The sequence below is a fragment of the Ylistrum balloti genome, unplaced genomic scaffold, assembly GCF_031769215.1.
Source record: "Ylistrum balloti isolate Yb309-2 unplaced genomic scaffold, AGI_CSIRO_Ybal_v1 Utg370742, whole genome shotgun sequence".
In the NCBI taxonomy this organism is placed as follows: domain Eukaryota; kingdom Metazoa; phylum Mollusca; class Bivalvia; order Pectinida; family Pectinidae; genus Ylistrum; species Ylistrum balloti.
The window spans coordinates 1,027,958-1,038,546 of record NW_026782437.1 but is presented as its reverse complement, the minus strand read 5'-3'; positions in this window follow the sequence as shown (position 1 = coordinate 1,038,546).

Below are 10,589 nucleotides of genomic sequence, written 5' to 3'. Positions count from 1 at the left end.
TCCTTGTGAAATAAATGCTTTAGACTGTAAGCTTTTGGTAAAAGATTCTTTACAATATATATCTGGTCTTTCCAAAACTAACATAAGATGTGATAACTGGTAGATTTTCATACCTGCATAATAATAATGTTACAATGTGAAGGTTTCAGTACGTGTGTTGGTGTCCTGTCATTGTAAACCATTCTGGACGTGACTTTGCAAGAGCAGTTCCAGGACCTGAAGTAGTGCCAGGTTTAGCTGTATGATTAGTGCTATTGATGAACTTTAAATTCTGCCATCTTTGTATGCATATTGCTAACTTAGATTTAATTTTCACTCGTAAGACAGTACTATTTTTATGCATCCTTGTAATTTTCAATTTGTGTTCATGAAAAAAATCTGAAAATGGGACAAAATTTTCAGAATTGAAAATGTAAGAGAAATAACCAGAGTGCTGAAATCAAATTAATGGTATTTAGCTAATCTGTAAAATTTAGTCATAGGATATTAATACAGTTGTTATATTTTGTAATACTACTTTTAGTTAAAAGAAAATATAGTTTATGCCTTAGATAGAAGAAAAAAAGACAGACCTCAAAAGATGTATCGAAGACTAGAGAGATATACATGGCTGTGAACATAACTGTTATTTTATTTAACAAAGGAACTACATCTACGTATGGGTACAAACAATCTTGATACAAGTGTGTATCTTATTGGAGTTTGCATGAACTTGTTTCCACATTGATTCCAATGTTATTTGAAATGATCGGTTTCATATCTAAGTAATCCAACTTTTGTACATGTTGTTTATATATTTGAATTATTGTTGTACGTCTCGGGTAACCTTAAATACTACACAACAACTTACTGGTACATAAGCCAAGTGCAATGCAATAGTTTTAGGTACATAATAGAGGAGTATGAATATTTTGTCTATCATGTGCAAATATTATGATCCCTGAAGGGAGAGCATATTGTCACCGCTTTGTCCGTCCATTCGTCCATCATAACCTTGTCTGGAGCATAACACAAAAACTGTAAGAGGTATCAACATAAACCATCATAAGTAGATAGATCTCAACAGGGAGAAGTGCAGTGCACAAGAACCATCATTCTCTTATGCATTAAGTAGTAGTTATTGCCCTTTGTTATTTTTCATGCTTAAATTTTGTCCACAGGATTACACTAAAACTATTAAAGCATCCACATGGAACTTCATAGGTTTATAAATCACAACAAGGAAAAGTGCAATTCACAAGAACCATAACTTTTTTTGCATGATGTAGGAGTTATTGCCCTCTGTTTTTTTTCATACTTCAATTTTTTTCGGAGTATTACTCTAAATCTGTAAGAGGTATTAACACGAAACTTGATATTAAGATAGATCTCAATAAGAAGGAGGGCTCTGCACAACAATTATAGCAGCTTATTGCCCCTTTTTATTATCCATATATAATTTTGTCCCATTCATGGAGAATAACTGGTCCCTGATGGCCCTTGTTTCAGATGACTGTCACTGGTAAATGAAAGTTCGGAGGGTTTGTTTGATTCATTGATATAACACACTTGATAACATCATTCAGATTGGTTAATTTGAAAATTGAAGATTAAAACATCTAATATTTGAATGGAATAAATCAATCAATTTTGAAATTATAGAGTGCTTCATATTCAAAGTTTCCACATTCACCACAATGGGCACCTCATGTGATATCTCCAGTCACCTCAAAGGGTGGCCCTTGTGATTTCTCCAGTCACCTCAAAAGGTGCACCATGTGATATCCCCTGTAACCTCAAAGTCGCCACAAAGGGCATCTTATGTAGTATCTCCAGTCACCTAAGAAGGTGCCCCATGAGATTTCTCGTGTCACCACAAAGGGCACTGCACATGTGATATTTCAAGTTTCCTGGAATATTGATTAAGAGAAAAATGTGTAATTACCTATCTGATACACTGATACCCAAGTCTGTAATAAGCTCTTATCTACTCATTACTATGGTGATCATATAAGGTGGGTTGTCAGTGACGTCTTTATTGATTCTGGAGGTTACATACCGTAATAATATATCAACTGAAATGTTTGCAGTACTAAGGTCTGTTTAATGGATAAGCAAGAGTCATGTATAACCTGCATATTATTCGTTTAAAAATTTGTATATAAATAATTGCAATTTCAAATTAATGAAAATGTAAACACTACCCTGGATAAGTAAACAATGGTGCATCATTCATATTTTGTTTCAGGGGTCTGTAAACATTGTTCATAATCATTTGTCACTTACTTTTAGAGGTACACAATTATATCAAATGTCGATATCATCTTTGCTCAATTTTTTATTACGTATGTATACTGCTTTTAAAACCTAGCTTTAGTAAACACTATTCTTTTGTTTTTCACTCTGTACAAAGAGGGTTCTTTATTGTACTACAGCCCACACTAACTTACTGGACTTCAGTTGTGATAATTTTTTCATCTTTATTTTTGTTGTTCAAGTAATTAATGTCTACTTCTAGTCTTCTCCATTATACTACAATCTATGGCAAGGCTGTTAATTTATAATAGTTTTTTGTTTTTTTCTGTTAATTGTCAAAGGTATTGCTTTACCTAAGAGATTGTATATATGCTAGTGCGAATGTCATGAAAAATTAACTGACTTTAGTGAGTACTGTTGGTGTATTGTTTGATATGTTTATGATAACCACTTGTTATACATACTGGTAAGATATTTATATGTTATAAAGAGTTTTGTTGTCGATTTGAATATGAATTTATTTATTAGATAAATTCTTAAAATTAGTGATCACAAGGAGCACAATACATATACATGTATGCATCACAGGCAAGAGTAAACTTTTACTGTGAAGGTAGTCTTTTTTGGTAATTCAAATTTGCAAAAAGGGATGTATTATTAGGTCACTTGAGACCAAGTTTGTATAAATGAATGACCTTGAGCCATTTCCATGGTCACAGGAGCCAAATGTGTTGAAATCTTTAAACAACTTCTTCTCAATAACCTAAAGGCCCAGGGTGCAAAGTTGGGCCTGTTGTATGATGGCATGAAGTTTTACGATGTTGTTCATATGGATGACCTTGACCCACTTTCAAGGACACATGCATCAATTATGGCATAATCTTTAAATGACTTCTTCTTAATACCAAAAGGCCCAGGCGTATGATATTAGGCCAGTAGCATGTTGGGATGAAGGGCTTTTCATATTTGTTCAACTGAATTACCTTGACCTTCATTCAAAGTCACAGAGGTCAAATCAGCTACAACAACAGAGAGTGCTATTAGTTCTGTTCAATTGAATTGTTTAATTGAAAATTAAGCCTTCAAACATAGAAACAATAAAAACTTTATAAGTATCAGTCCTGTTCTGTCTGTCCCAATGTTGGGACTGATGGACAGGTTCTAAAACTGTCCAAAGACCAGGTGAACGTTAATGCGCATGGGCCTCTTGTTCATTTAAGTAATAAAGTATAGTTTCCGCTTAAAATTTTATTTTCAATTCTACTTTTTTCATATTTTGTTTATTTATCCTTTTTTTTTTCATTTTATTTTATTTTGTTCTCGAAAATGTGAAAATTCAAACCAATTCAAAATGACAACGTTTATCGTAAATTGTCAATATTTGCTGTATCAATAAATTCACAGTGTTTTAAATAATTATATGCTTATGTTTAAAATTTCATTTTACTATGTCCACAACTTTAATTTAGTGTACAGTGTTGTAAAGTAGTTGTTAAAAGTTAAAGTAGTAAGAAGGAAAAAATTCTCTTTAAGTTTGATACCCATGGGTTCATCCTATCCCGACTAGGAAAATGATTCAACAGGAAGGACATGATGTGACAACATGAAAAAAGTTCTCTTTATTGTAGTGGTAAATAGTAATTTCTGTTGTGATAAAAATACAAGAAAACAGTATCTACAGTGTGTTAATTACTAACATCATAACCAAAACTGCATCCTTCTAAATACTATTAATACCATTTATGTAGCACAATAGTATTTTTATTTAAATTTTTAGAGTAATTCACTTCATTAAATGCACAGAATTGCATTGAAATTTTGTGCAATGTAATTATTAGATTTTTTTTTATATAATTTGTAAAGTAGTTTTAACATTGATAATTTTTAGGGTTAGAACTAGTTGATATATAAAAACTAGTTGATATTTACATATCTATAATTTTAGAACAATTGTAGCTTTAAGTTAGAAGATATTAAAAGTCGTTTCTTTTTATGTTTTTATGTAAACTAGAAGTTTCCTGTGAAGAATTCCATGACCATGCAAAGACCAAAAATACAGCATAATTATTAACACATAAAGTTTGATTAAAATATGCTATTTTATCTGGAAGGTTTCCATATCTTGGAAATGAAAGATTTGAAAAATAATGCTAGCTCCACCCCCACATTTTATCATGGAATAGTCCAGTTGTAGTCATTAGTGCATTGTCATATCATAAAATAGGTAATTATTTGTTTTATTCTGTCATATTTATTTAGTTCTTGTTTCTAGTGCCATAGCAGATGCTGTATGTTTCAGGACCTTCTGTTTATATAACACATGAAGTACAATCAACATGAAGTCCAGTGACACAGACGATCGTCAGAAATTTCATCTGTAAGGCTGTAAATGATGAAATATAGGATATCATTTATCATTATTTTCAGTTATTCATTTGTTTGAAATTATGATTTACGGCTACTTTGAGAATTGTCACATTTCAGGGGTTTGGTGTACTATCTTCAGGCATCAAATCATTATTGTACTTACAAAGATCAGATGTGATTCTGTTGACTGTTAGATTTTATTGACCTTGTTAAATTTAATTAACCTTGTTATATAAAAACCAGGAATATGTTACATATGACAAATTGTTGCGCTGGGAATGATGGATTAAGAAATAAAACAAATCAAGAAACTGCTGTCGTTTGTATTATTCTTTACGTGTTTACAACAACACTTGGCATGTTGTCATTTGAAAGAACAGCTGTTTGAAATTAATTTCGGGAATACTTTCCATATAATTTTATTACAGTCCCAAAAACAACAGGACATGCAGTGAAGACAATGTCTTTGCTCATGACAACGATATTACGTATCAGGTACCACATTTGGTTTTCTGTTGGAGTTCCCTTCTCCACATTTGTTCCCCGTCAGAGTTCCCATCACAACATTTGGCTCCCGTCAGATTTCCCCACCACATTTGGCTCCCGTCAAATTTCCCCACCACAACAATTGGCTCCCGTCAGATTTCCCCCACCACAACATTTGGCTCCCGTCAGATTTCCCACCACAAAATTTGGCTCCCGTCAGATTTCCCCGCCACAACAATTGGCTCCCGTCAGATTTCCCCGCCACAACAATTGGCTCCCGTCAGATTTCCCCGCCACAACAATTGGCTCCCGTCAAATTTCCCCATCACAACAATTGGCTCCCGTTGGAGTCCCCACGACAACATTTGGCTCTCGACAGATTTCCCAATTGTCACATTTGATATAAAAACGGTCTTGGAAGGTAATCGAAAGTGTGAGGATAACATCATGATAAAATATCAAATTGTCTCGTCTTCTTCCTGCTAATATTCCAGCCCAGTTGTTTACAATTCTGTTTTTCTTAATGGACTATGTATACCTGTTTCTTTACATTTATCTCTATACTTAGGTTCTGTATTTACATTTTTTTACCAGTACCAGACAATCCATGTCTATTTCAGTTTAGGGCTGTTTTATGACCATCTCCTGTTAAAGGATGTTTTAACCTTCAAGATCTGCCTTGTACTACAAGTGTCCCGAAGAACCTTCGTTGTGTATCCATTCATTTCTATGCGATACACATATATCATATATATATTGCATTTCAATGGTTAAAAATACCTAGATATAGTTGTTTGTTTTGAATATTATCTCGTAACCCATAGCTTATACAGATATATGAATTGTGACAAGGATTGGGTTTATCCTGACTATTACAGAAAACTGGTTCATACAATATAATACTGATTTATAAACTGTAAACAGTGACACAATGAGAAACACGTTTACATCGGGATATTTTTGTTATTCTTAAACAGAGCATTATTTTTCCACGGATTTGGATACAGATATCTATAGGTCCGAGATACATCAATTCATTTATTTTTGTTTTTTGATTTTTTTTATTACATATATTTATAGTATGTAATAATTAAGATTTTATCTAAGATATTTTCCCTCATCGCAAGCCTTTATACTTAAATACAGGTACTGAAACACGTGTCTAAGTATAGGTTGTCACTGATGGTCACTTAAGGTCATGTTAATTCTATTTTTACGCAATGCGACATAAAAATTGTATTTCAAATGAGAGGACAAGTCTCCATTCTTTCTTTCACTTGTACCGGTGATTAATTTTCTACAGAGCTGTAAGACATGAAGGTACTTGGAGATCGCTTTGTTGGTAGAAACCGGCGTAGAGTTGAGTGAACGCAATATGTCAGACCACGAAAGGACGTCTTTACCTTTGGAGATATGGCTATCATTAACGTTAATTATAAATGACCAGTGTGAAGAAGTTTACCTGAAATATTCATCATAAGATACTGACGTCACGATCCCGGTACAAAGGCATACAACAGAAAGCCCGACAGTAGACTGAAATTTCTTATTGTCTTAATTGCAACAGCTGATTGACTTTTAGGGGGCGTTGTATTTCTTTATTCAAGTTTATATTGTCACATAGTAAATACCGTATACCCAGCATTTATTATTGTAGAGAAACCATTAATCCCCAATATATGACTAGGTTGTATTTAGCCTTGTTTGGTGTTTGTGTTAGCAATGTCATATTCTCAGGTAAATCCGAAGCATCTATGTGTCTATGGCAACCGTGACGTTTAAATTACTATAGTAATTAATGCCAAATTTCCAAGTATAGAAGTTCATATTAGTAGCAGAAAGCATTCGCACAGATCACTTAAAGACATATGAATAGTTTGGTAGTTTATTATTTAAGTTCCTACTTGGACTCGACGCGCCGACACGAAATCACATCATTAGTGTTCTATTTGCACGGAAATCACTAAATCAAACACATCTCAAAAACAGGATTATTTCAAATCATGATTGATACATTAGTAATCATATCAATTTTCGCGTTGAAATACATTTTTGTCAATTTTAACAATGGGATATAACACCTGCAAAATATTTCCAGTTTAATTCGGAGTTCGTCTATCTTTCAATTAATTACCTTTAATCATAGCTGAAACTTTTGATTACCTGGTGATGTTTACGACTGTTAAATTCACACAAGCAGTAGGTAGACCTAAGTATATTGACAAGTAATAGCAATACATCTTAAAGTCAGCACGCTTTGACCATCCTTGGGGAGTTATCGACCTGTTTGACCTTGAGGAGTTTTCCGAAGTACATTGACCGGGAGACCCCAGAGGTCTTCCGATTGCGCTTTTGCATGCAATACATTATTAAAGGCGATGTCAGAGAACGCAACCTATTTTGTAACATGCCACGTGACTTTTGATTAATTTCTCTATCGCCCGGGTGACTATAGAAGCGTAAACAATTTTATCCTACTTCCTACTAATAATTTTCATTTTATTTTGGAACAAATATTAAAAATCGTGCTTCAAATATTAAATTTCTATCACAAAATAGTATTAAGACGTACATATGAGGTATGCAAAACATTCATTAAGGCACATGGCGTAACGTGGACGTTCATGTTAGATAGGGCCCAATAAGAAAAACAAGACGGAGTTTCATCCAGCTTTTATCTCAGATCAAGTGATTTTTTATGAAACCGAGGGCTTGTGTGTAGACTGGTTCGCAGACAAGCAGAGAAATTTAACTTTAATTATTTACCAACATGGTCTTAATGTCTGACTACGATGCTGAATATCTAACTACAAAGATATGTAATGTTGGATGGAGTTTCTTTCCCTTGTTGTGTATGTACATTTTAATCATCCCTTATTGTGTGTGTACAGTTTTATCATCCCTTATTGTGTGTGTACATTTTAATCATCCCTTATTGTGTGTGTACAGTTTAATCATCCCTTATTGTGTGTGTACAGTTTAATCATCCCTTATTGTGTGTGTACAGTTTAATCATCCCTTATTGTGTGTGTACAGTTTTATCATCCCTTATTATGTGTGTACAGTTTTATCATCCCTTATTGTGTGTGTACAGTTTAATCATCCCTTATTGTGTGTGTACAGTTTTATCATCCCTTATTGTGTATGTACAGTTTTATCATCCCTTATTCTGTGTGTACAGTTTTATCATCCCTTATTGTGTATGTACAGTTTTATCATCCCTTATTGTGTGTGTACAGATTTACCACCCCTTATTGTGTATGTACAGTTTTATCATCCCTTATTGTGTATGTACAGTTTTATCATCCCTTATTGTGTGTGTACAGTTTTATCATCCCTTATTATGTGTGTACAGTTTTATCATCCCTTATTGTGTGTGTACAGTTTTATCATCCCTTATTGTGTGTGTGTACAGTTTTATCATCACTTATTGTGTGTACAGTTTTATCATCCCTTATTGTGTGTGTGTACAGTTTTATCATCACTTATTGTGTGTACAGTTTTATCATCCCTTATTGTGTGTGTACAGTTTTACCATCCCTTATTGTGTGTGTACAGTTTTACCATCCCTTATTGTGTGTGTACAGTTTTATAATCCCTTATTGTGTGTGTTCAGTTTTATCATCCCTTATTGTGTGTGTACCGATTTACCACCCCTTATTGTGTATGTACAGTTTTATCATCCCTTATTGTGTATGTACAGTTTTATCATCCCTTATTGTGTGTGTACAGATTTACCACCCCTTATTGTGCATGTACAGTTTTATCATCCCTTATTGTGTGTGTACAGTTTTATCATCCCTTATTGTGTGTACAGTTTTATCATCCCTTATTGTGTGTACAGTTTTATCATCCCTTATTGTGTATGTACAGTTTTATCATCCCTTATTGTGTGTACAGTTTTATCATCCCTTATTGTGTAAAGTTTTATCATCCCTTATTGTGTATGTACAGTTTTATCATCCCTTATTTTGTATGTTCAGATTTAACACCCCTTATTGTCGGTGTAAAGTTCTTTTTCAATGTAAAGACATCGTAATGCCTGTAAGTCAGTACACACTAAATAATCAAACATATTATATTACCTGCCTTGAGTTACAGGTATACGCGTCAATACAACAACACTGCTGTAAGTATCTTTAGGCCCTAATTCAATACCGTTAGATCTTAACTTGTTTTGATGTTATGAAATGCAAGGACGTAATTCCTGTATTATATGATTTTTCCAAAGAGTAAGGAATATACTCTGCTCACAAGTCTCTTTGATGAAATATTGAAAAGTATTCGCCAATAGCGAAGTTTTGATGTCTGAAGATCTGATAAATTTGTAGAATTTTATTGTTTAATTCATGGGTTATTTATACCTGCAACTCTTAAAAAACCTTAATTGTACAAATAACAGCACAATAATAAAATAAACAAATAACGGAAGTTTAATTAATGTAAAATGACAATAGCCTCCCTCTAAGGTGGGTAGTTAGCCCCGATTGATCATTGCTCGATTAGCTGCTGCACATGGTCATTTGGTCAGCTACAATCCGGGCTACACCATTGGTCAGTTAGCCAGCAGTAACCAAGGCTCTACCAATGGTCAATGTGTCGGCGACAACATGGCTCTGGTCAATTTGTGGGCCAATGGTCGTCAATGTGTCGGTAACGATAACATAACATGGGATCTACGAATGGTCAATTTGTGGGCAATAAACCGGGCTCTACCTATGGTCGTTTGGTCAGAAATAACCCGGGCTCTACCAATGGTCAGTTAGCCAGCAGTAACCAAGGCTCTACCAATGGTCAATTAGTCGGCAATAACCCGGTCTCTACCAATGGTCATTTGGTCAGCAATAACCCGGGCTCTACCAATGGTCATTTGGTCAGCTATAACCTGGTCTCTACCAATAGTCATTTGGTCAGCAATAACCCGGTCTCTACCAATAGTCATTTTGTCAGCAATAACCTGGCCTCTACCAATGGTCATTTGGTCAGCAATAACCCGGTCTCTACCAATAGTTATTTTGTCAACAATAACCTGGTCTCTACCAATGGTCATTTGGTCAGCATTAACCCGGTCTCTACCAATAGTTATTTTGTCAGCAATAATCTGGTCTCTACCAATAGTCATTTTGTCAGCAATAATCCGGGCTCTACCAATGGTCATTTTGTCAGCAATAACCCGGGCTCTTCGAATGTTTAATTAGTCGGCAATAACCCGGGCTCTACCAATGATCCATTGGTCAACAATCATCCGGGTTCCAAGTTTGGAGCGGGTATAGTTTAAATAAGCCATATATTACCATTTCTCTAGCAAAAGGAATCATTCATCAGAAATACAGAATAATAGGAACGAATTACAGTTAATCTTATCTTTCAGACGACCGTCCTTCATTCATCAGATACATATTCAAACATTTGACAATAATTTAATGACAGAATCATAGGTTTCACCAACATATAGGTTTCTGAGAGCTATTTGAATCAATATCTGCTCTTTTCCCAATGTC